The sequence below is a fragment of the Delphinapterus leucas genome, chromosome 3 (assembly GCF_059928025.1).
Source record: "Delphinapterus leucas isolate spDelLeu-1000000601 "Yukka" chromosome 3, BTC_Dleu_Yukka2, whole genome shotgun sequence".
NCBI classification, from domain to species: Eukaryota; Metazoa; Chordata; class Mammalia; order Artiodactyla; family Monodontidae; genus Delphinapterus; species Delphinapterus leucas.
The window spans coordinates 77,184,961-77,207,840 of record NC_143131.1 but is presented as its reverse complement, the minus strand read 5'-3'; the positions used below and the strand labels follow the sequence as shown (position 1 = coordinate 77,207,840).

The following is a 22,880-nucleotide window of genomic DNA, read 5'->3' as shown; positions in this document are numbered from 1 at the left end:
TATTATACCACATGATGATTTTGTAACCAAAGTGCATATATTCAATGTTCTATGAATTTCATTACTTTGACTCAGTGAGCCCCATGATCATATACTATTGGGCAATATACCCAAGGTTATAAGAGAGCCCAACAATGAGACATTTGCAAATTGCTACCTTCTTTTTTGATAAGAAAATCTACTGCTTTATAAGTGTTTTCTGATTATAATTCATACAACCCCTTTAGTATCATGTACTTTCAGTCCCATATATGTTCTTATGTCCTCAATACCAACACCTTAAAACACCATGATAGATTTTGTGGTCCTCCCTCCTTTTCTTTTTTTTTTTTAAACCAAACACTGATATCTGAATATATGACGAGCAAAAGTGTTCTTCCTAGACTATAGTTCTGTCTTCTCTATCCCTGTCTAATAACTCTTTGAAATAAGTTTTAAGAAAGGAAGATTTTAAAAATCAAGACTGTCATTTTAAAATATAAGCTTAACTACAGTTTGGGTATGTATAACTAAATATGCTCTTCAGTGGGCCACTAGTTCAGCCTTTGATGATCCTGGGTATATGTAGCATATGTGACATTAGGGATTCCTTCCCTGCTTGGTTTTGTGAATCACTGTGGAAGCTAACCTTCATGGCTCCTCATTTGTGGAGGAAGCCACTATGTACAAAAGATGTGAGATCACACACCACTGAGAATGTACATTTGTTAAGAGTGGAGCTTTTATTCTTCTGTGAAGTTCTCTAATTACACTATTTATTTCCATTTTAAGGCAATTTAAAAATGACATATAAGTCATTTGAAACTGTCTATACTCAACAAACAAAATGGAAAATTAAAAGATGGGAATAATTTTTTTTATAGAAATCCATTTTTAATTTATTTCTTTAATTTATTTCTTTAATTTATTTTTGGCTGCGTTGGGTCTTCATTGCTGTGCACAGGCTTACTTTAGTTGTGTGCAGCGGGGGCTACTCTTCGTTGCGGTGCGCAGGCTTCTCATCGCGGTGGCTTCTCTTGTTGCGGAGCATGGGCTCTAGGCACACGGGCTCAGTAGTTGTGGTTCGTGGGCTCTAGAGCACAGGCTCAGTAGTTGTGGTGCACGGGCTTAGTTGCTCTGCAGCATGTGGGATCTTCCCAGACCAGGGCTCTAACCCGTGTCCCCCTGCATTGGCCGGCAGATTCTTAACCACTGCATCACCAGGGAAGCCCGAGATGGGAATAATGTAAGTTTCAAAGGTTTCCTTCAGTTATCTAGATACTTGAGATCTGAAATGTTTGAATAACTGCCTCATATTCACCTTCTACATGTACATACAGTAAAATAGGGGGAGAAAGCCTTTGAAATGTTCATATTTTCCTCATGTCAACATTAATATGTCACAATATTTTTTTGTTTTATTAGACTCATTTCCAGTTGATTCAGAATTTTAAAGTGAAGATAATCACAATAATTAAGGAGTAAATGTGGGCCTGATTCAAGTTATTTAATTAACGTAGATTCATGAAAATTTGGCAACTAGAGGATTAAAATATGGATTTTAATCTAATCTCTTTCTGTACTTTTCCATTCTCCTAAACTATCACCAAAGAGAGGGCAATAGCAGAGAATTACAAATGTGTACAAAAAATCAGCCAGCTATTTCCTGTTCCTTTGTGGCTGTCTAGTCTAATATGGGCATACCTTGTTTTATTGCACTTTGCAGATACTAAGTTTTTTACACATTGAAGGTTTGTGGCAACCCCGTGTTGAGCAAGTCTATCGTCACCATTTTCCAAACAGCATTTGCTCACTTCGTGTCTCTGTGTCACATTTTGGTAATTCTCACAACATTTCAAACTTTATTGTTATTGTATTTGTTATGGTGATCTGCAGTCAGTGATCTTTGATGTTACTATTGTAATTGTTTTCGGGCACCACAAATCACGCCCATGTAAGGCAGCAAACTTAATTGATAAATGTGTGTGTGTTCTGACTGCTCTACGTTCCCCCATCTCTCTCCCTCTCCTTGGGCCTCTCTGTTCCCTGAGATACAACAGTATTGAAAGTAGGCCAGTTAATAACCCTATAATGGACTCTAAGTGTTCAAGTGAAAGGAAAAGTCACATATCTCTCACTTTAAATCAAAAGCTAGAAATGATTATAGTTATCAAGGAATCAGAGACAGGCTGAAAACTAGGCCTCTTGCACCAGTTACGCAAGTTGTGAATGCAAAGGAAAAGTGCTTGAAAGAAATTAAAAATGCTACTCCGGTGCACACACAAATGATAAGAGAGCAGAACAGCCTTATTGCCGATATGAGGACAGCTTTAGTGATTTGGATAGAAGATCAAACCAGCCAAATTTCCTTAAGCCAAAGCCTAATCCAGAATGAGGCCCTAACTTTCTTCAGTTCTATGAAGGCTGAAAGAGGTGAGGAAGCTGCAGAAGAAAAGTTTGAACCCAGCAGAGGTTGGTTCATGAGGTTGAAGGAAAGAAGTCGTCTTCATAACATAGAAGTGTGAGGTGAAGCAGCAAGTGCTGATGCAGAAGCTGCAGCAAGTTATCCAAAGATCTAACTGAGATAATGAATGAAGGTGGCTGCACTAAACAACAGGCTCAGTGTAGATGAAATAGCCTTCTGTTGGAAGAAGATGCCATGTAGGGCTTTCATAGCCAGAGAGGATAAGCCAATGCTTGGCTTCAAAACTTCAAAGGACAGACTGACTCTCTTGTTAGGGGCTAATAATGCAGCTGGCGACTTGAAGTTGAAGCCAGTGCTCATTTACAATCTCAAAAATCCTAGGGCCCGTAAGAATTATGCTAAATCTACTCTACCTGTGCTCTATAAATGGAGCAAAAGAGCCTGGATGACAGCACATCTGTTGACAACACGGTTTACTGAATATTTTAAGCCCACTCTTGAGACCTTCTTTTTCTTTTCCTCTTTTTTTTGCCACGCCACGCAGCATTCGGGATCTTAGTTCCCCGACCAGGGATTGAACCCATGCCCCCTGCAGTGGCAGCATGGAGTCCTAACCACTGGACCGCCAGGGAATTCCCTGTTGAGACCATCTGTTTAGAAGAAAAGATTCTTTTCAAAATATTACCATTCATTGACAATGCACCTGGTCACCCAAGAACACTGATTGAGATGTACAGTGAGATTAATGTTGTTTTCATGCCTGCTGACACAACATCCATTCTGCAGCCCACAGATCAAGGAGTAATTTCAACTTTCAACTCTTTTTCTTTTCTAAATTTATTTATTGTTTATTTTTGGCTGCGTTGGGTCTTCATTGCTGTGCACAGGCTTTCTCTCGTTGTGGCAAGTGGGAGCTACTCTTTGTTGCAGTGCACGGGCTTCTCATTGCAGTGGTTTCTCTTGTTGCGGAGCGTGGGCTCTAGGCATGCAGGCTTCAGTAGTTGTGACACACGGGCTCAGTAGTTGTGGGTCGTGGGCTCTAGAGCACAGGCTCAGTAGTTGTGGTGCACGGGTTTAGTTGCTCTGTGGCATGTGGGATCTTCCCGGACCAGGGCTCGAACCCGTGTCCCCTGCATTAGCAGGCAGATTCTTAACCACTGCGCCACCAGGGAAGTCCTCAAGTTTTATAATATTAAGAAATACATTTCATAAGGCCATAGCTGCCATAGGTAGTGATTCCTCTGATGAATCTAGGCAAAGTAAATTGAAAACCTCCTGGAGAGGATTCACTATTCTAGATGCCATTAAGAAAATTCTTGACTCGTGGGAAGAGGTCAAAATATCAACATTAACAGGAGTTTGGAAGAAGTTGGTTGCAAACCTCATGGATGACTTGGAGTTGTTCAAGATCTCAGTGGAAGAAGTAACTGCAGATGTGGTAGAAAGAGCAAGAGAACTAGAATTAGAAGTGGAGGCTGAAGATGTGACTGATTTGCTGTAATCTCATGATAATACTTTAATGGATGAGGACTTGTTTCTTATGGATGAGCAAAGAAAGTGGTTTCTTGAGATTGAATCTACTCCTGGTGAAGATGCTGTGGAGATTGTTGAAATGACAACAAGGGAAACCCAAAAATTCGACTCATTTTATTCTGATATTCACTTTATTGCTGTGGCCCGGAAACAAACCTGCAATATCTCTGAGGTATGCCTGTACTCCTGCATAGGGAAGTTCTTAGAGAAAACTTGTGTGAATCTTTTCTATGAAGAGGAAGTGACGAGGTGGAGAAAAATGGCTTACCTCCCCAAATACAGCCCCAAGTGGTGTTGACATTGATCTGCTCAGGACAGACTGAGCCCTTTAGTGTGAACGGGAGCCCAGGGTCCTCCAGAACCAGGCAGTCTCTGCTTTTTACCTCCTACTACCACAAATGAATGGCTTTGTTCCCCTGACCAGTGTTAAAAGCTAAGTGTAAAGGCCTAAACAGCAGCGACTAAACATATCTTCTACTCCAGCTGCATGGAACTGGCTCCACCAACATTTCTCTCAGCATGTCTTTCACAGATGGTCCTCTTCCTCTAGTCCCAGAGTCTCCAACTGAATTTCCAGATTCAAGCCTAAAATGCCTTCAATTTGCTTCCAGAGTTATGTTCCACAAATATTGCTTTTACTATATTCTTATCTTACTCTCTGTTCCTTATGGTTAGAATCAATACCTACTTAGGGTGAAATGAACCAGCTGGTCTGTAATTCCAAGCTGACAGAATAATGTTAAGGTGATATACTGGGGGTCCTGGACCAGCCTAAACAAAGCATGATGGGAGAGTCTCTTTTGGATGGGATGAACTGACTTGTCTTCCCTAAATACACCAAAAATCACAACAGAGGAGCCCAGTATGGGGCTGGGAAGAGGCAGTGAGATAGCGAATTCTGGTTTGGACATTGAATCTGAAGTGGCAGGAGTTCATTTGGGTGGAAGTAGCTAGAGTTGTAAATATGGATTTGGAGCTTCTCAGGGAGATCTGGGTTGTGAGAGTCCTCAGGGATGTTTACAGAAGGTGAAGACAGGGACAAGCAGAGGAAGAGCTATGGGGACTGATCGGGTAGAGAGGAAGACAACTAGGTAAGAAGAGTGCAAGGAAGCAAGGCGGGAGGGAGTTTCATGAAAGAATGAGCATTTATCAGTTCAAATGCCAGAGAGACCAAGTTAGATTAGGACTAAAAAGTGTTCATTGAATTGGGCCAGGTAGATTACTGTGACCACTAGAAAATGCATTCAGCAGTAAAGCCCACCCTTTTCAAGAAGCTTGTTAGAGGAGGAAAGAGGTCTGGGCAGCAAGTAGTGGGAGATAAGGCAGAGACCCATAAAAGGTAACGAATAAAGCAATAACTAGAATGATATAATCAAATGTATTTTAGGAAGATTAACCAGGGAAAATTAAAAGAGAGAAATACAGAAAGCAAGTAGACTAGTTAGGTAAATGAGATTAGCAATAATAAAAATAGAAGGGACTTTAATTCCTAAATCTTTTGGTCTTCATCTCATATTTAGCTCCAGACAAAAACATACCTACATTCTCTGTCAGTATTTCAGCCTATCATTTTTTAAAAATATTTGACTCTTCACAACCCTCACACTAAGTCTAAGGTCAAATCTTCTTTGTTCTTTGCTGTCTTTTCTTCATTCCACAGCCAGTGGTGTTTCCTTCTCCCTGCCATGCTGATTGCATTGGTCTCTCCTCTGGCCTGTGTAAAATGTACCTGGTGGATGAACATTTCTGCTTCATGTGCACTAGGTCCACTTTCTTACCACTTGCATTAACTCCTTCTCTCCTTGGTAATAAATTCATATTCCCACTCTGCTCTTCTCTCCTCTTGATTGCCATTTTTGATCCTTTTCTCTTTCCTTCTCTGTCATTCCATCTTGTCTTCTGATTCCCTGAATATTTGTCACCCAGTGCTTTCTACAGCTTGAAAAGTTGCCTGTCTGAAGCTAAGCTCTCCCTTTCTGTTCCCTTATTCTTTGAAATTGTTTGCCTGTTGTATTTCATTAATGAATTCCTCAACAGAAAAAGCAAGTTAATGTCACTTTAACATTTTTATTTAGATTACCCTCATCTTGAACAAATATTAGATTTCATGCATATAATTCAGAAATTTTAATGATTTTTCTGTGTCAAAACTCAAGCTAGGCCCTCACATAAACATAGGGGACAGAGTTTGACTAGGGATTATTATTTGAAGGGTGTCCTAAAGCTCGGTAGCTTGTCACAGTTGCTCAAGTATTTACTGTTAACTTTCAATTGAACTGAGGCATTTTAACTCCTAGAATGCTAATATAATTCCTTAAGCCACTAGGAGCCATTAGGACCTCAGCCAGTGTTAATGTTTGCAAAGGAGAAGGGGAAGAAGAAATAAGGTTTGATTAAGGCAAGGATAGAGATGGCCCAGGACCAAGGCCCATTTCTCCATTTCCCAGAGTGCAAGCCCTGAGGCAGTGAGCGTGGAGGGCTCTGCTAAGCTCAGCAGAAGCACTTGGGGCATCTAATTAGGGGAAGAGGCTGGAGGAGGGGGCAGTGATGCTAATCAGGAAAGGATATTGAAGTGACAGGAGGCCAAAATGAAAATGAACTTCTCTTATATCATAGGTTTGCCTCAATGAATAAGAGTCTATTTTGAAGGGTTTCTTTTCTTTTTTTTTGAGGATTTAATTTCCATTTCTTTTCCAATATGTCCATGATTACTTAATAAAGGAAGGAAGGGTCTGATCTTTAAAGAGCCCCTCTTTTTCATGCGTCACATTAGTTGCAGGGAAAACTATAGGAGACATGGTTCGTTTGTTTACTCATTCACTCATTTATGCATATAGTCATTCATTCATTTAAAAAAATCTCAATGAGAGTGTGACATATATGTGCTAGTACTTTGTACTATGTTATACAAAGTGCTATGTAATTTGTAGAAAGGCAGTTACAGTTCATGATAAGAGAAGTACAGGTGCTTCTTGAAATACAGAGGCAAGAAAGTCAATCCAGATTAGGAGCAATAGCAAAGACTCCATAGCAGGAATGACATTTTAGAATTAAAAGAATAGGAATTGGCCCAACGGAGCTGGAGGGAAGGGCAGGGACGTGAAGGCAGAGAAGCAAAATAATATTCCAAACTAGAAAACACTTGTAGCACTGGAGGGAAGAAAGAACATTTTACTTTCACATGTGTTAACAAAGTTGTATATGGCTGGAAAGCAGAGTTTAAGGGTTAAGAAGGTGAAAGACAAGTCTGGGTCCCCACCATAAAGAACTTTTGTGTGCTGTGCAAAGATTTCTATTTATCCTGAGGACTATGGGAGAGTCATTGAAAGGTTTTCACAGGGAAATGACTTAACCAGGTTTGCTTTGTAGAGAGTTGGTTCTTGCTGTAAAGTGGAGATGGGATTAGAGAGGGTGAGCAAGACAGGAGATTGCAGTACCAATTTCTAAATCACTGTTGCAGTGATTCTAGCCAGAGGTAACGGTGGCCTAAATTAGGTTAGCAGCAAAGGGTGATTAAGTCAAAAAATATTTACTAGATAAAATAGGACTTGATGGTTTATCGGACAAAAGAGAAAAGAAAATCACGATGCCCAGGTGTCTCATTTGGCCACTGGATAAATGGCACTGTCATTCACTGAGATAGAGAACACTAGAGAAAAAGCCTTTCGTGGGGAGAAACACCCCCAGATGTTTAGCGAAACTTCAGATAAAAAAAATATGAAGCCAACAGACAAAGTTATAGATCTGGGAGCCGGGGTCATTAGCATATAAATGGCAAATGAATCTGGGAGAAATGAATGAGCTCATCCAGGCCAAGAGTGCACAATTGTAATTGAACAAGTAATTATGTATTATTTGTTTAATATGTGTCTATGACTATACTTTAAGCTCAATGAAGGCAATAACAGTGTGTCTGTTCACTAGAACCAAGCCTTGCCTATAGTAGATAATCAATAATTTTTGAATGAATGAAAGATAATACCTGTGGAATGCCGTGGTCAATTACAAAGGAATGTACACTTGTATGGGATTAATATCAACTATAACTAGTCAAATCTAGACTTGCTCTAGTAACCTATCAGGAACTACGTCTTATGCCTCCTTTCTGAAATGCATGCATCAGAATTTGGTTTCGACTAGTTTATTTTTTACATGAGAATATTAATATCATATATACAGCATACTGTGTAGCAATATGGAGTCAAACCCTCTTTGGTCAAGTTACTTACTGAGTGCCTCAATTCCCTTATCTATGAAATGGGGATAATAGATTAAATAACATAATATACATAATATATTTTCCACAGCAACCTAGACTATAGAATTATTCTAAATAATTAATATTATTTAAAACTTTATAGAGGAGGCAGTTCTCCATGGTGTTTCTACCTGTCTTGTGATAGCTTTTGTCCCAGACTATCTTTGCAAGGATGTTTGCATTTCAAGGATGTTTGCAAAGCAAACAGCCTTGGAAGATAGAGGTAGTGACTCCCTCAAGGCAGAGAGCAGATTTGTTTCTCTACCAGGATAAAAAAGATAATAACTCCCTCAGGGGCAAAGGTTGGGCAGGTTTTCTGGCAGCCCCCTTAGAAGATTGGATTTCCTAAATTTGAGGTTCCTCAGCTGTGACGCAAGCCCACGATGTGTGAAGCATCTGCATTGCCCTCTGGTACTTGAGGGGCAAGGGTAACAAATGTGAACATGGAGGTGGTGTTGCCCATGGTGCCTTGAGTAATTAGGTCTTTGCCTCTTTCCTAAGGGCCTTGCCTCTTTTGCCAGCCTTTATGAAACTGTTGGCAGGCTATCTTGTTAGCTTGCAAGCAGAATAAAATCTCAGAGCCTTCACTTTTCTTGATCAAGTTGTCTCTTCAACGTAAACTTGTATATTATAAATCCTTGAAGCAGATGTTTTGTAAGACACTGTTTCCCAAACTTGACATTACATACTTTTCATAATTCTAATTATGAACAGTATAAAAACAGGAGCTCAAGAGACAAGATTGTTCATTTTCACTTTGAAGAGTTCGATCTTTTTGCTTATTTGATTGGGGAAAATTTGAGTAACACAAGACTACTTTGTATTTAAAAATTTCTTTTTCAGCTACAAATCCATGGGAGATTTGTATAGTGTGAATCCTTGCTATCGAATAAATATTAAATATCACAAGTATATGTTGAAATCACACAAGAAAATTCCTAGTATTGACAGCGATCATAGAATAAATAGCATAGATCAAGGCAGCCACTGGCTAACAAATACAACTTATGTGTTAACGCCGAGTAACAATCATGTATTTATTTATATATCCAGTGATCTCTAATTTCCCAGTGTTTATTCAGGTATGGGCATACAATTTCTAAAAAGACACCAGGTTTTATTTGAGTGTGTGTGCATGTGTATAAAATGCCTAGTTGTATCTCAGAATACAGTTAGGGATATGCTTTGTAAGGAAATATGAAGATCCAGGAGTTAAAGAAGATAAAGAATGTTCACTTGGATCAATGAGCAGATGAGATCCAGGAGGGAATGGTGTTTGTAAACTAAAAAAAAGTAGGCAAAAAATGTAAAGACAAGAAGGAAAAAATGAATTGCAAGTAGGACCCAAAAGAGCAGGCAAAATATACAGGAGACAAGGAGATAGATCTCACTTGAGTAGATCAAGACAAGAATAAGATAGGAGGAGAAGTAAAAGATCCAGTGTGCTCTAATAGAGGAAACTGGAAATACAGTATAGGGTGGAGATAAATATGGCCTTGAGCAGGCAAGACTTCCTACAACAAGGACCACTAACCATGTGAAAGGAGGAGTCCACCATGATGACATGCAAGCTTAATCTAGAAGACAGGTGACTTAGGAGCCCAAAAACATTATGTCTCCAAACACTGGAAGACAGTATTTTCTGCTGGTAAAAGAGGAAAAAAATACCAAGAGTTTGGAAAACCAAAATGTCTATGATATGGGGAAAAACTTCTATGCATTTGAATCTTGGTACCAAGCAGAGAGAGGTGTTTTAGGTTTTAAGCCACAGGTGTCACTTTCTGTGGCAGAGGTGAAACTGAGCTAAATTAAATAAACATGAAATACACTAATAGTATTTCTAAACTATACACCATTTGAAGATTTAGCTTACTCTTGGGGCATCCATCTGTGGGCTAAAAAGCAAACAATGAGATGGAAAAAGATCCTCTAAGAAAATCAGAGAGAATGGAAGTTAGGAACTCAGATTTTGACATTTATTGACAGTTTTTTTTCACTCTCTTATCCCTGGGTGGTGGTAGAAAAGATAGGGCAATAATAAAAATTGCTTAGCTTTGGAGACATGGCCTAAATCTAAAACACTATCATATTTAAAATAAAGTGTCAGGCATTCTTTTACTTGTGCACTCTAACTTTGTTTATTATTCTGTTAGATAAAGCCTCTTGTCATTATACTCCAGGCAAAGCTGTTAACAGGGAAACTCAGATCCACACCCTAGACCTAATTTTTTAATACAGCTCCTCTTTGATCTACTGCATCTCTGAATTTAATTATGAGGTCTAACTTGATGCCCTGCCATTGCATCTTTTGCTCTCCTTTGCTCTTTCTGTTGATAGTGAGAAAGAAGAGCTTTCTGTTTCTTTTAAAAGCATATGCTCATTTTTAGTTAGTTCATTGAAAGGTGTCACCTTCTACTTCATGTTGCTCCTTGGGTCCTTTTATTCTTTGTCTCCTGAACTGACACAATTACCATCTCGACACTCTGCAAATATAGCTTGCAGAGCCAGTTTCCTAGGAATATAATTTTCAGAAGTGCCAGACATAAGGATGACTTTAAAGCCATTTGATGAGTTCTCTGTTACATATCCTCATTTGCTTCCTTCCCAAAGGGATTTTTGAATTCTGCCCAGAACATGCTTATCAGCTTAAAGGTATGTGGCATCATTACGTTATGAAGATTTTCTTCCGCAACAGCAAGTGCACTAACCTTGAATGAAGCAGTTGCTAATCATGTTGCACTAAGCAGATAAAAGTCGGACCGACCTAATCTTGCTTTCCTAGTATCAGTTTCTGCAGACTTCAAGTGTAATGTTCTAATCACTGGGGCAAAACAGCCAATTAATTTGCTTTCCGTGCATGTTTTTACTGGCCAAGATGCATAGGGGAGCAGTGCGTTCAGTCATAATCATGCTCTACAAAGATGGGAAATGCTCCCTTTGAGCTTCCAATCATGAGGCCAGCTGAAGTGGAGGCAAGCCCACTGACAGGTGAGAATAGCAATCATTTATTTCTGTTGATGGGTTGTGACAAACCATGTGGGAGCAATGGCTGCATACTGTGGGGCTCCGCAAGGAAGGCTGTGATTGGGCAAAGAGGAAACCCTTCACAGCTCATTTAGTCCACACATAGCCACCTAGGTGGTGAATGGGTTCAACATACCAGCCCAGGCATTCCAGCACAAAATCAGATCACTAACAGCCAGGCCCTATATGGGTTCCTACAAGGCATTAATCAACAGGGTTGAGCTGTCAAAATGCAGGGTCTGAAATTAAGAAACACCAAAAGGATGAAAATACGGCAATGCTGTCAAAACAATCAAGAATGTGATTCATACTGCAGGATTCTAACCCCCATTAAAAAAGCTTAGAAGAAAAATGAGTTCTAAAGGGGGTAAAGGGGTAAAGAGATGCATTACCCCTGTGGAAAATTTTCCTAAGGTTTTTACACATGTTAATTAGTAGAAGCAGCATGAAGATTTATGTAAGCATGAGCACAGCCCTTTTCAACATAACACTGACACGTCAAATTACATAGAAGTCCTCCTCAGTGCCCCCCAGCCTAGTTCATCTCTTAGTTAAATTTCTTTTCTACGTGAATCTACTGATGGGCAGAGCATTTGATGTCTCACACTGTTTCTGAATACAGACACTTGAAACTCAGCAGAATTCTTGGGCTTGCACAGCTTATTTTCTGAACACTCTTTTTGGTAGAAGAGAAATTTCTTATAACTGGAGGTGTAAACTGTTCGTGTGTGTGTGTGTGATTCAATTTTATCGATATTCTTTTTAGAACTCATTATCTATTTTTATATTAGAGAAAGTATTCAGTGCCATAAACAAAGCCAAAAAACCAGAGTTTCTGAAACTAACCGAATTGTCACATGCAAAAGTTATAATAACTAAAAATATGTTCTAACTCCTGAAGGATTGCTTTCCAAGCCCCACGTGGGTGTTTCTCAAAATGCGGTCTAGAGTTCTCATTGAAAATGCACATGCACAGATACACCTCAGCCTACTGCAGCCAAAGCTCTGGGACAGGCCTGGGAACTGGAATTTCAACGGGATCCCCAAGGTGATTCTGATGCATAGAGAAACTGGAAAACAACTTTTTTCTTATGTGAATAAGAAAAAGTCCACATTCAGGTACAACACTTGCTTCTTTCCACTGGAGCTGCCTAACACATCTCACCCTTGGACAAGCTGTGTTCCATTTGTTCATAAACACTCTAGTACTTTCACATTTCCATGCCTCTGATCAGGCTGTGCCCTTCATATGCTCCAGCCTCATCTTTCCCATCCTCTGCGATTCAACTTAAAGCCTGCCTCCTACAAGAAGACTTCTCCATTACTCCCAGCTAGATGTGAATATCCTGGCCTCTCTGCTATCCTAGCCTTTCTGTTTGTACTTTTCATAGCATCACCACCTTCTGCCTTCTATTGCAGTTACCTGTACACATGCTTTATCTCCCAGTTACTAGCTCGTTCACTCCATGAGGTCATGTCTTATATGTCTGTTTATACCTAATACCACCTAACTCATTGCCTTGTGCTGTATGTACAGTAAATGTCTGTGGAATTGAACTATTGAATAATAGATGTTAGTTAATTCAAACCGAAGCTTTATACTTTTAAAAAGTCATTCACAGAGATAAGTGTTCTCTCTTACTGTATGCTCAGAATTCTCATTAGAATCTTGGAGTGGGTCTCCCTGTAAGCAAAAATGTATGAGGTCTGCCATTTTGTTTGTTTATTTTACTTAACTGCAGTTTGTGAAATGTTATTCTGCTTTAGATTTTCTAAATTAGCTTTAAGGATATTTTCCCTGAAAAAAATATTTGTTAATATTTTAAGTCCTCAGCTGAAATAGACATATAAAGTATATTAATTATGCTGGAGAATAAATTACATTACAGTAGACTACTACAGACTATTTGTTTTGTAAATATGTCAGATATTCATTTTTTTTAACCAGGAAATATATGGCCTTAAATATTTGATAGCTTCGTATGATTAACTAACAGTCAATGGCTACAATTGTTTAACTATGTCTAATTTGATTTAAGACTCATGTCATAGGCCCTAATATAGTATAAAAACCATGGGAACCATAGTGTGGATTTTCATGACCTAAGGAATACGTTTACCCTGATTGTAAGGCAAAGAAGTGTTTTACTTTGAGCCTCCTTATATTCTGGAAGTATGAAAAAGATTAGAGAGATGGACAGACAAGTGCTATAAGTTTTATCATTCTTGAAAGTAGTATGTCTCCTCAATCCATGTTGCAATTTTTCTTTTATATTGAGGTATAATTGACATATAATATTATGCTAGTTTCAGGTGTACAACATAATGATTTGATATTTGTATGTATTACGAAATGATCACCACCATAAGAGTCTAGTTAACATCTCTCACCATACATAGTTACAATTTTTTTTTTTTCTCGTGATGAGGACTTTCAACATTTACTCTCGGAAATTCCCTGGTGATCCAGTGGTTAAGGCTCCACGCTCTCACTGCTGAGGGCTGGGGTTCGATCCCTGGTCGGGGAGCTGAGATCCCACAATCTGTGTGGCGTGGCCAAAAGTTAAAAAAAAAAAAAAAAAAATTTACTCTCTCAGCAACTTTCAGTTATGTAATACAGTATTACTAACTATAGTCACCGTGCTGGACCTTACATAGTAATTGTTTTTAAAACCCCTTTTACCTGCGATATTGCTGTGGGGCCCACAGAAATGCAGGGAAAGACTGTTTGCAGGATACTTGAGAAATTATACTCAAAAACATAAAAAAATTCAAGCCAGTTTGAGCCAAACCTGTTCAAGTCAGAAGAACAGTTCTTTATCTACCCCAGTCTTTAATGACAACACCCTAGATGAGGAGGAGGGGCTGAGGCGATGTCTCTCACTTTCCTTCAGCGCCAAAGATAATTAGGACAGACTAGAATCAGGGCAGAGCTTCTTGGAAAAGTTCTGAAGGTCTGGGAAAGTATGCTTTTCAAAGGAAAGTGATATGTAAGCTTACCTCTTTCTGACACCTTACATCAGAAAGGACTGATGTAAAAAGTGCTTTTGGGGACCACACATTTCATAAAGTTTCTACTGCAGCTTAATAGTCATCTCAGTGGGTTTTGCTTTAACTCAGTTAATAATTATAATAGAACAGAGAATGATACTGCATTTTTATTTATATTAGAGCTCTTGGCCGTAGGCACCTAGGATGCCCCTAGCTATAACTAAAACCTAATTAGGAGAAAAGAACATTGCTGACTCAATTTCTGAATTGGCTAGTAAAAGAAACATAATAATCCTTGATATAAAAACATAAAATCCTTTCAAAATAAATAACTCAAAAGTATACTACCTTTGAAATATGCCCTACACTTCTCCAACCAAAAAGGAACGGCAATGTGGTATTTTCTAAAACAGATCTAATTTGATCCATTGCTAATTCCTCCATTCCAGAGGCGTATTTCACAAACATCACGTGTCAGTTGGGGAAAGAAGGAGTGAAAGCTTAATCCACAAATGATTGATGAACAGTAATGAGACTTATAGAGGAGTCTGAAAGAATGTGACAGACACACTGAGAAAGGGAACAAGATGAGAATCAGCCAGCACACGGTATGAGTTTTGGGAAACTCATGATGCAAGAATTAAAAGAACTCTTGAAGAAGATAAGAGTATATATATTTCAGAGAGGCTTCCTTGAAGAAGCCACAAAGCACAAATAAACAAAAAACAGCCTGTTCTTCAGAAGGTATCTTGCCTGCCCTATCAGCGGAAAGCAGCCAACTATGACCTATGCATAAAACCTGGGGCGAAAAAAAGGAACATGACGAAAAGATGGATGAAGAACATCCATCTGAAGAGGAATGGCACAGAAAAACACAGGAAGTGTCCAAAAAAAAGCTCTCCAGAGTCTCAAAGAAATTACAGATAACAGATGACCTCTTAAAAACAAACTATCAAAAGAGCATTCAAAATAGTGATACAGTGAAATAACAGAAGATGAAAATTGAGCTAGAAAACTCAGGAATAAAATGAAAGAGAAACTAGAAATCATTACAGACATGAATGCTCCATTAAAGGCAATAAAAATTAGAATATATACTCATGAGAACAAAGTCATGTGGGTCAGAATTGGGAAATAAAAACATGGAGGATAAATCTCACAAACCAAATTAGGAAAAAAGAACAATATAAAAATTATTATAAAGAAGATGATAGATGTGGCAAAGAAGATCCAACAGCAAAAAAAAATTACTGTGTCTGAAGAAAAGAGCAGACAAATGGAACAAAAAATGATCTAACATATAAGAAAACTTTCCTGAAGAAAGATTTGATCTGTATATTACAAGGGCCCTTTATATCTGAGAAAACTTAATATAAAATAATCAACACCAAAACATATGCTAATACAACTTCTGGTATTTAAGGATAAAATTATACGGGCATCCTACCTGAGAAAGTAAGTCACGTCAAAGGGGAAAAAACGGGTTTTTCTAAAACTTCTTCAAAGCAACACTAATGACAGAGAACAGTGGAGCCGTGGGCAAATATATGTGATCTAAGAATTTCATTTACAGGCAAGTTATCTTTCAAACATAAAGACAGTGTTCTCAAGCAGGTAAGAATTTAGGGATTACAGCACCCACGATAGTTACTATTAGCAAGAAATGAATCAAAATGAAATACAGGTAAAAATACCTCAGGTTAAACAATCACAGAAATCTTATTATATGTTTCAATGTTATAAATCTTGAGAGTGTAAAAATACTTATACACAAATGTGCACGAACATATATGAACAACTGAGGGTAGAGAAGAAAGGGAAGCAGTAGGCCGGACCACAGATGGGTCAGCACATCCTTTACAATCAGCTCTCAAGAGATGCTGTTTTAAGCACTGACTTTAGTCACTTATAATCCTTTCATAATATTTTTTCCTTAAATTTAGAGAAATTTTAAAGGAATTCTAACAACTCAGTGAAGAAATGTTTTTTAGAAGTCCAATCACCTCACTTTTTTCCCTTTGATTTATTATGTGTTATTAAAGCCAGCATTTATCCCATCTTAAAAAATATTTTCACCATTTTGTCTTCATAAGAACATAGATACCTGGAAAGACACTCACCAAATATTGAAGTGATTTTTGGGTAGTGAGACTTTGAGTGACTATAAATTGCCCTTGATAGACTAGAGCATATAAATAGTTTTACGGATGAATAGCTTTAAATATCCAGAAAAAAAGGATATGAGTCAAATAAGCAGAAAACTGGACTGCCTTTCTGATGTTATGTTTTATATATTCTTCCTTCTCATTTCTTCCTGGAAAAATAAAATAAAAAGGTAAAACTCTTTCGATCAGTGTATGTAGGATGCACAATGTTAGTCTTCAGAGGAATTACAAAGGAAGCTACAGAAAGTTATTTTTCCATAAAGAGCTTACAATTTAACTTGATGGTCTTAAGTTTTATGCATTTGTTTGAGTGCAGGTGTGATATTAACTTTTTGTCACAGAAGAAGGATTTGCAAGGAATCAAACTGATCTTTTAGGTGGCTCTCTTTTTCCCTGTTCACATATAAACCACACCTCTCGTATCCAAGTAAATTGGGAATTTTTTGTTTGGAAATTATTCAAGGTATAAGGCAGCCTCTTTGGCAGCTACAGTACTTTAATGTGGGCTGGAAAGAGAAACATGTTGATCCAAACTCTTTATTATACCTCAAGAATATATTTTAGAGTATGTCTCAAGTCTTAATTTTGGTTTAAAGGAAATCCTCGACTAAACTGGCAATTATCAGAGAAGTACACATTTGTCATATTTGCATAAACCACATTGCTCCAGTAACAAAAGTGAAAGATTGGACTCACACACTGTGGCCTAGATTTTGGAAAATAATTTGTTACTGCTTTAAAGATCCTTTTAAGATGAATCAATGAAGTTGTTCACAAATTTAGCTAATTATCCAAATATATTGTTTATAATCAGCCAGTTTGATCTTTGTTTTTTTTCTTAATATACTATCATGTTTATGGGATTCTGATTCCATAGTTGTAATGGGGTTAACTTCACTTTTTATTACCATTTTCATAATAGAAGCTAAAATTTTGAAGATTATGATATCATTTCATGATGTTAAAGCTCCCAGCTTGACATATTATTTCTTAAAGTTCATTTAAAAAGATAGGATAATGGAAGGAATCAGCAGTTACCTAGGTTAATTAGCATAAAATATATGGGGAGGAGATGAAGAGCTGTATTTAATATGTTGGGTAACTTAAAAAATTTGTACAAATCAAGTATCTGCTAAATGGGCAGGCTTCTACTGATTGTTGAGTACTTGCTTTGTGATCTAGTTTACTTTTTATAGAGTAAATTTAAACATCTGATTTAGTAAATTTTTATTGACTAAAATTAATCACAAAGATGATCATTCACAGTGAGGACTAGTAATACTTTTTAAGTGGATAATAAAAAATTGCTTACTATAGTTGCTTTTGCAACTTTCAGTTTTGTATATTATTTTGTCCTCCAAGTTAAAATGACAGAGTGAGCATATTGCATAAAAACCGAGATCATCACTCTTTCACTGCCTATCACCCTGTTTATGCTTAACCAAGCATTTATTTATAAGTTCTTAATGATAAGGGCTACAAGGTTACTACACCTGAGAGAAAAATCTGTAAGACAGGCTTTCTAATTAATCACTGGGAGGGTTCAGGAAGGTCCAGCTATTTCTGTAAACTGAAGCATTTATGCACTCTATTGCAATTGTTGATCACGAAAATGACAGGTAGTGCTTTATTTCTCTAAGTTTCTACTTCTGTTAGGAATAATGAACACTTTACATGTTTCTGTGTGTACACATGGACACCATCATTAAAACTAGGATGTCTGTTCACCTGAGGACATATAGGGGGACAGTTCTAAGAAAACAGAACCGTGGTACCAGCATCTTAGGAATGATGCTGAAATGCCACCCATGACACTCTGAATTTAAGACCACCATCTCAGAGCAAAAGGCTCTGAGACAGAGCAATCAAGAGCAACAGACCCTGTTAGGCAGGAGTTATCATATCCAGGACGATTTGTGACTAGTTAAGTGAGCTGGAACATTGTTCCATATTGGTTAATTTTACTGAGTTCACAAACAAAAACTGCAATGAAGTTTGCAGCAGTGCTTCAGGTGAAATCATAACTAATTGACAGTGCTGAGGCTCTTTCCCACAATTACCCCGGGTCACTGGGTTGCAATAGTGATAGATACAATGGCACCAACTCATGTCGTATTTACAAGTCTATTTGGGATCCCACACTTCTCTCCCCAGTTCTTGGCATCTGCTTTGTTGTATTTCCTTGTGCAGAAGCCTCTGCAGGCAGAGGAAAAAGCACTGCAGATCTTAATAGCTTGTTCCTCCTGTCTCTAGCCAGGTCCCTGACATTGGCAGAGGTCAACACCTAAGCCACACTGCTGGCATAATTTCTCTCTTAAACACAGTAGTGTTCATTTCTTGAGCCTAGCACATGTAAACAATACACAGAAATGTGTCCTCTCTCTGCCTGTATTCATGTACCTCAAATGTAGCATGACAGGCCAGGCCATCTAACCCGTTACTCATACTACCCTTGTGATGTTTCTCTCCACCCCCGCCCCCATCTTTCCTCATTTCTACAATCCTTACATTCATATTTTAGTTGTAAGAGAAGCAAGAAACAGTAGCTTTTCAGTGTTCAGCAGCTCTGTAGATGCTAGCCTACTCCTGGTAATGCTAAGGACACGGCTGTGAGCCCTAATGCATTTTACTAAAGAAAAGCACCTTCCCTCATGGCTGCCGCTTTCTGTCCTTGCACCACCGGCCAAAGACTCTGGGGGTCGCCCTTAGAGTGACCTGCTTTCTCTACTTCAGCCAAAGAAGCTTCACTTTTTATTTTTAAATTATCATGCTTCCACAAAACTCTTTTTGTGCAAATGCTACTATAGTTTAATCATAAAAAAAAACTCTCTAAAAATTCGGAGAAATTAATCACTTAAGGTCCTGATATATATGTTCAAATTCTACATTTCTGGGGAAATAGCAGCTCTGAGGAATGATGGAGACGTGCTCTTTAAGTGGGGAATACAGCAGAGGAGAACCAATCAAGGAGAAGCAGAGTTTCTATAAAAGGGAGCAGAAAGACATGGAATAGGAGTAGGAGATAATAGTTGTACTGGTGTTGGAATTTTTTTTCTTTGTGGGTTGGTTTAGTTTGGTAAACAGTGGAGTGAGAGGTGTCATTTCATCCAGTTCTCAAGTCGGCGGACATGAGTTTAAGTGCTAGTTCTGTTTTATTTGAACTGTTGCATACTGGCAGAGTAGATTCTGGCATCTCCTATAAAGATGCAGGTGCCGGCTATTAGTGGTCAGGATGTAGAGCACAGAAAATGTAAGAGGCTCTGAGGGCGCTATGGACAGGTCTGACAGCATCTTCCACCACTGTCATTTATCCATCAGTAAAACCACTAGGTACTAAAGCAGCCGTATCCTGTTGAAGAAAAGACTTGACAAAGAGAGCTATGAATTGATCACTATGACTGATAACTAAATTTGTCTGAGGTTCTATAAATACTATTCCGACTTTTAAATATCTATTTTATACAACTTTGAATTACACATGACTGTAGGATATATGTGACTTTATTGTTGATTCTCAAATATTTCAAATTGAATAAAATTAATTTTTTAAAATTTTATTTTATTGAAGTATAGTTGATTTACAATGTTGTTTTAATTTCTGCTGTACAGCAAAGCGATTCAGTTAGATACATACATACATACATTCTTTTTCATCTTCTTTTCCATATGGTTTATCACAGGATGTTGAATATAGTTCCCTGTGCTCTACAGTAGGACCTTTTGCATCTGCCAATCCCAAACTCCCAATCCATCCCTCCCCAACCCCCTTGGCAACCACAAGTCTGTTCTCTATATCTGTGAGTCTGTTTCTGTTTCGTAGATAAGTTCATTTGTGTCATAGTTTAGATTCCACATGTAAGTGATATCATACGGTATTTGTCTTTCTCTTTCTGACTTACTTCACTTAGTATGATAATCTCTAGGTTCATCCACATTGCTGCAAATGACATTATTTCATTCTTTTTTATGGCTGAGTAGTATTCCATTGTATATATGTAACACATCTTCTTTATTCATTCATCTGTTGGTGGATATTTAGGTTGTTTCCATGTCTTGGCTGTTGTGAATAGTACTGCTATGAACATAGGGGTGCATGTATCTTTTTGAATTATAGTTTTGTCTGGGCACGTGCCCAGGAGTGGGATTGCTGGATCATATGGCAACTCTACTTTTAGTTTTTTGAAGAACCTCCACACTGTTGTCCATAGTGGCTGCACCAATTTACATTCCCACCTACAGTGTAGGAATGTTCCGTTTTCTCCACACCCTCTCCAGCGTTTGTTATTTGTAGATTTTTTAATGATGGCCATTCTGACCAGTGTGAGGTGGTACCTCACTGTAGTTTTGATTTGCATTTCTCTAATAATTAGCAACGCTGAGCATCTTTTCATGTGCCTGTTGGCCATCTGTATGTCTTCTTTGGAGAAATGTCTATTTCGGTCTTCTGTCCATTTCTGGATTGGGTTGTGTTTTTGTTTTGTTTTGCTTTGATTTGTGGTACGCGGGCCTCTCACTGTTGTGGCCTCTCCCGTTGCGCAGCACAGGCTCCGGACGCGCAGGCTCAGCGGCCACGGCTCACAGGCCCAGCCGCTCCGCGGCACGTGGGATCTTCCCGGACCAGGGCACGGACCCATGTCCCCTGCATCGGCAGGTGGACTCTCAACCACTGCACCACCAGGGAAGCCCGGTTTTATTTTCTTTGTTATTTTTTGTTGTTGTTGTTGGGTTATATGAGCTGTTTATATATTTTGGGAATTAAGCCCTTGCCGGTCACGTTGTTTGCAAATATTTTTTCCCAGTCCATAGGTTGTCTTTTTATTTTCTTTATGGTTTCCTTTGCTGTACAAAAGCTTGTAAGTTGATTAGGCCCCATTTGTTTATTTTTGCTTTTATTCCTATTGCCTTGGGAGACCAACCTAAGAAAACATTGGTACGATTTATGTCAGAAAATGTTTTGCTCATGTTCTCGTCTAGGAGTTTTATGGTGTCATGTCTTATATTTAAGTCTTTAAGCCATTTTCAGTTTATTTTTATGTATGGTGTGAGGGTGTGTTCTAAATTCATTGATTCACATGCAGCTGTCCACCTTTCCCAACACCCCTTGCTGAAGAGTCTTTTTCCAAATGTATATTCTTGCCTCCTTTGTTGAAGATTAACTGACTGTTGGTGTGTGGGTTTATTTCTGGCCTCTCTATTCTGTACCATTGATCCATATGTGTGTTTTTTGCCAGTACCATGCTGTTTTGATTCCTGTAGCTTTGTAGTATTGTCTGAAGTCTGGGGGGGTTATGCCTCCTGCTTTGTTCTTTTTCCTCAGGATTGCTTTGGCAATTCTGGGTCTTTTATGGTTCCATATAAATTTCAGGATTATTTTTTCTAATTCTGTGAAAAATGTAATGAGTAATTTGATAAGGATAGCATTAAATCTGTAGATTGCTTTGGGCAGTATGGCCATTTTAACAATACTAATTCTTCCAACCCAAAATCATGGGATATCTTTCCATTTGTTTGTATCATCTTCAATTTCCTTTATTAATGTTTTAGCTCTCGGCATATAAATCTTTCACCTCCTTGGTCAGGTTTATTCCTAAGTGTTTTTTTTCCTTTGGTGCAAATTTTAAAAGGGACTGTTTTGGCTTTTTTGTTTTGTTTTTACAATCTCTTTCTGATATTTCATTGTTAACATAAAGAAATGTAACCGATTTCTGTATGTTAATCTTGTATCCTGTTACCTTGCTGAATTCGTTTATCAGTTCTAGTAGTTTTTGTGTGGAGTCTTTAGGGTTTCCTATATATAGTATCATGTCAACTTCATATAATTGACATATAATGACAATTTTACCTCTTCCCTTCCAATTTGGATACCTTTTATTTCTTTTTCTCATCTGATTGCTGTGTCTAGGACTTCTAATACTATGTTGAACAGAAGTGGTGAGTGGGCATCCTTGTCTTCTTCCAGATTTTAGTGGGAAGGCTTTCACCTGTCACCATTGAGTATTATATTGGCTGTTGTTTGGCATAAGTAGCTTTTATTAAGTTGAGGTATAGTCTCTCTATATCCACTTTGGTAAGAGTTTTTATCATGAATGGATAAAATTAATTTGGAATTTGCATAAAATTAATTGAATTTGGATAAAATTAATTTTAAAAAAATTGGTAATATCTTTTGTTCTATTTTGATAATATGAAATCATCAGTTAAAAATCTATATTAGAATTTATTGGATTTTTAATAGAAGTCATTGATGCTTTATTTATATATTTATTTATTTATGCCTTATTTTGTTCATAATAGGATTTAAAATAATAGTTATACATATGCTGCAGATTAAAACCCAGATTCTTTCATAGGGAAAAGAAATCAAACTCAGGAATTTAGAAAATTAGTTTAAAGAAATTGGATTTAGTCAACATAGAGTGGAAAGATTATTGATTAGTCCTCAGACAGAAATGGGTATGAATTTTACCTCTGCCATTTTGCCCGATGACTTTGAGTAAGTCACTTC

The 22,880-nt window shown here is 37.9% G+C and overlaps 1 protein-coding gene across 1 annotated transcript in view; it reads left to right on the top strand.

Annotated features, from left to right (window-relative positions):
• Positions 1 to 22,880, top strand: part of KIAA0825 (KIAA0825 ortholog) — a 412,907-nt gene that overhangs the window by 344,159 nt on the left and 45,868 nt on the right. The gene's annotated exons all lie outside the window — the stretch shown is intronic.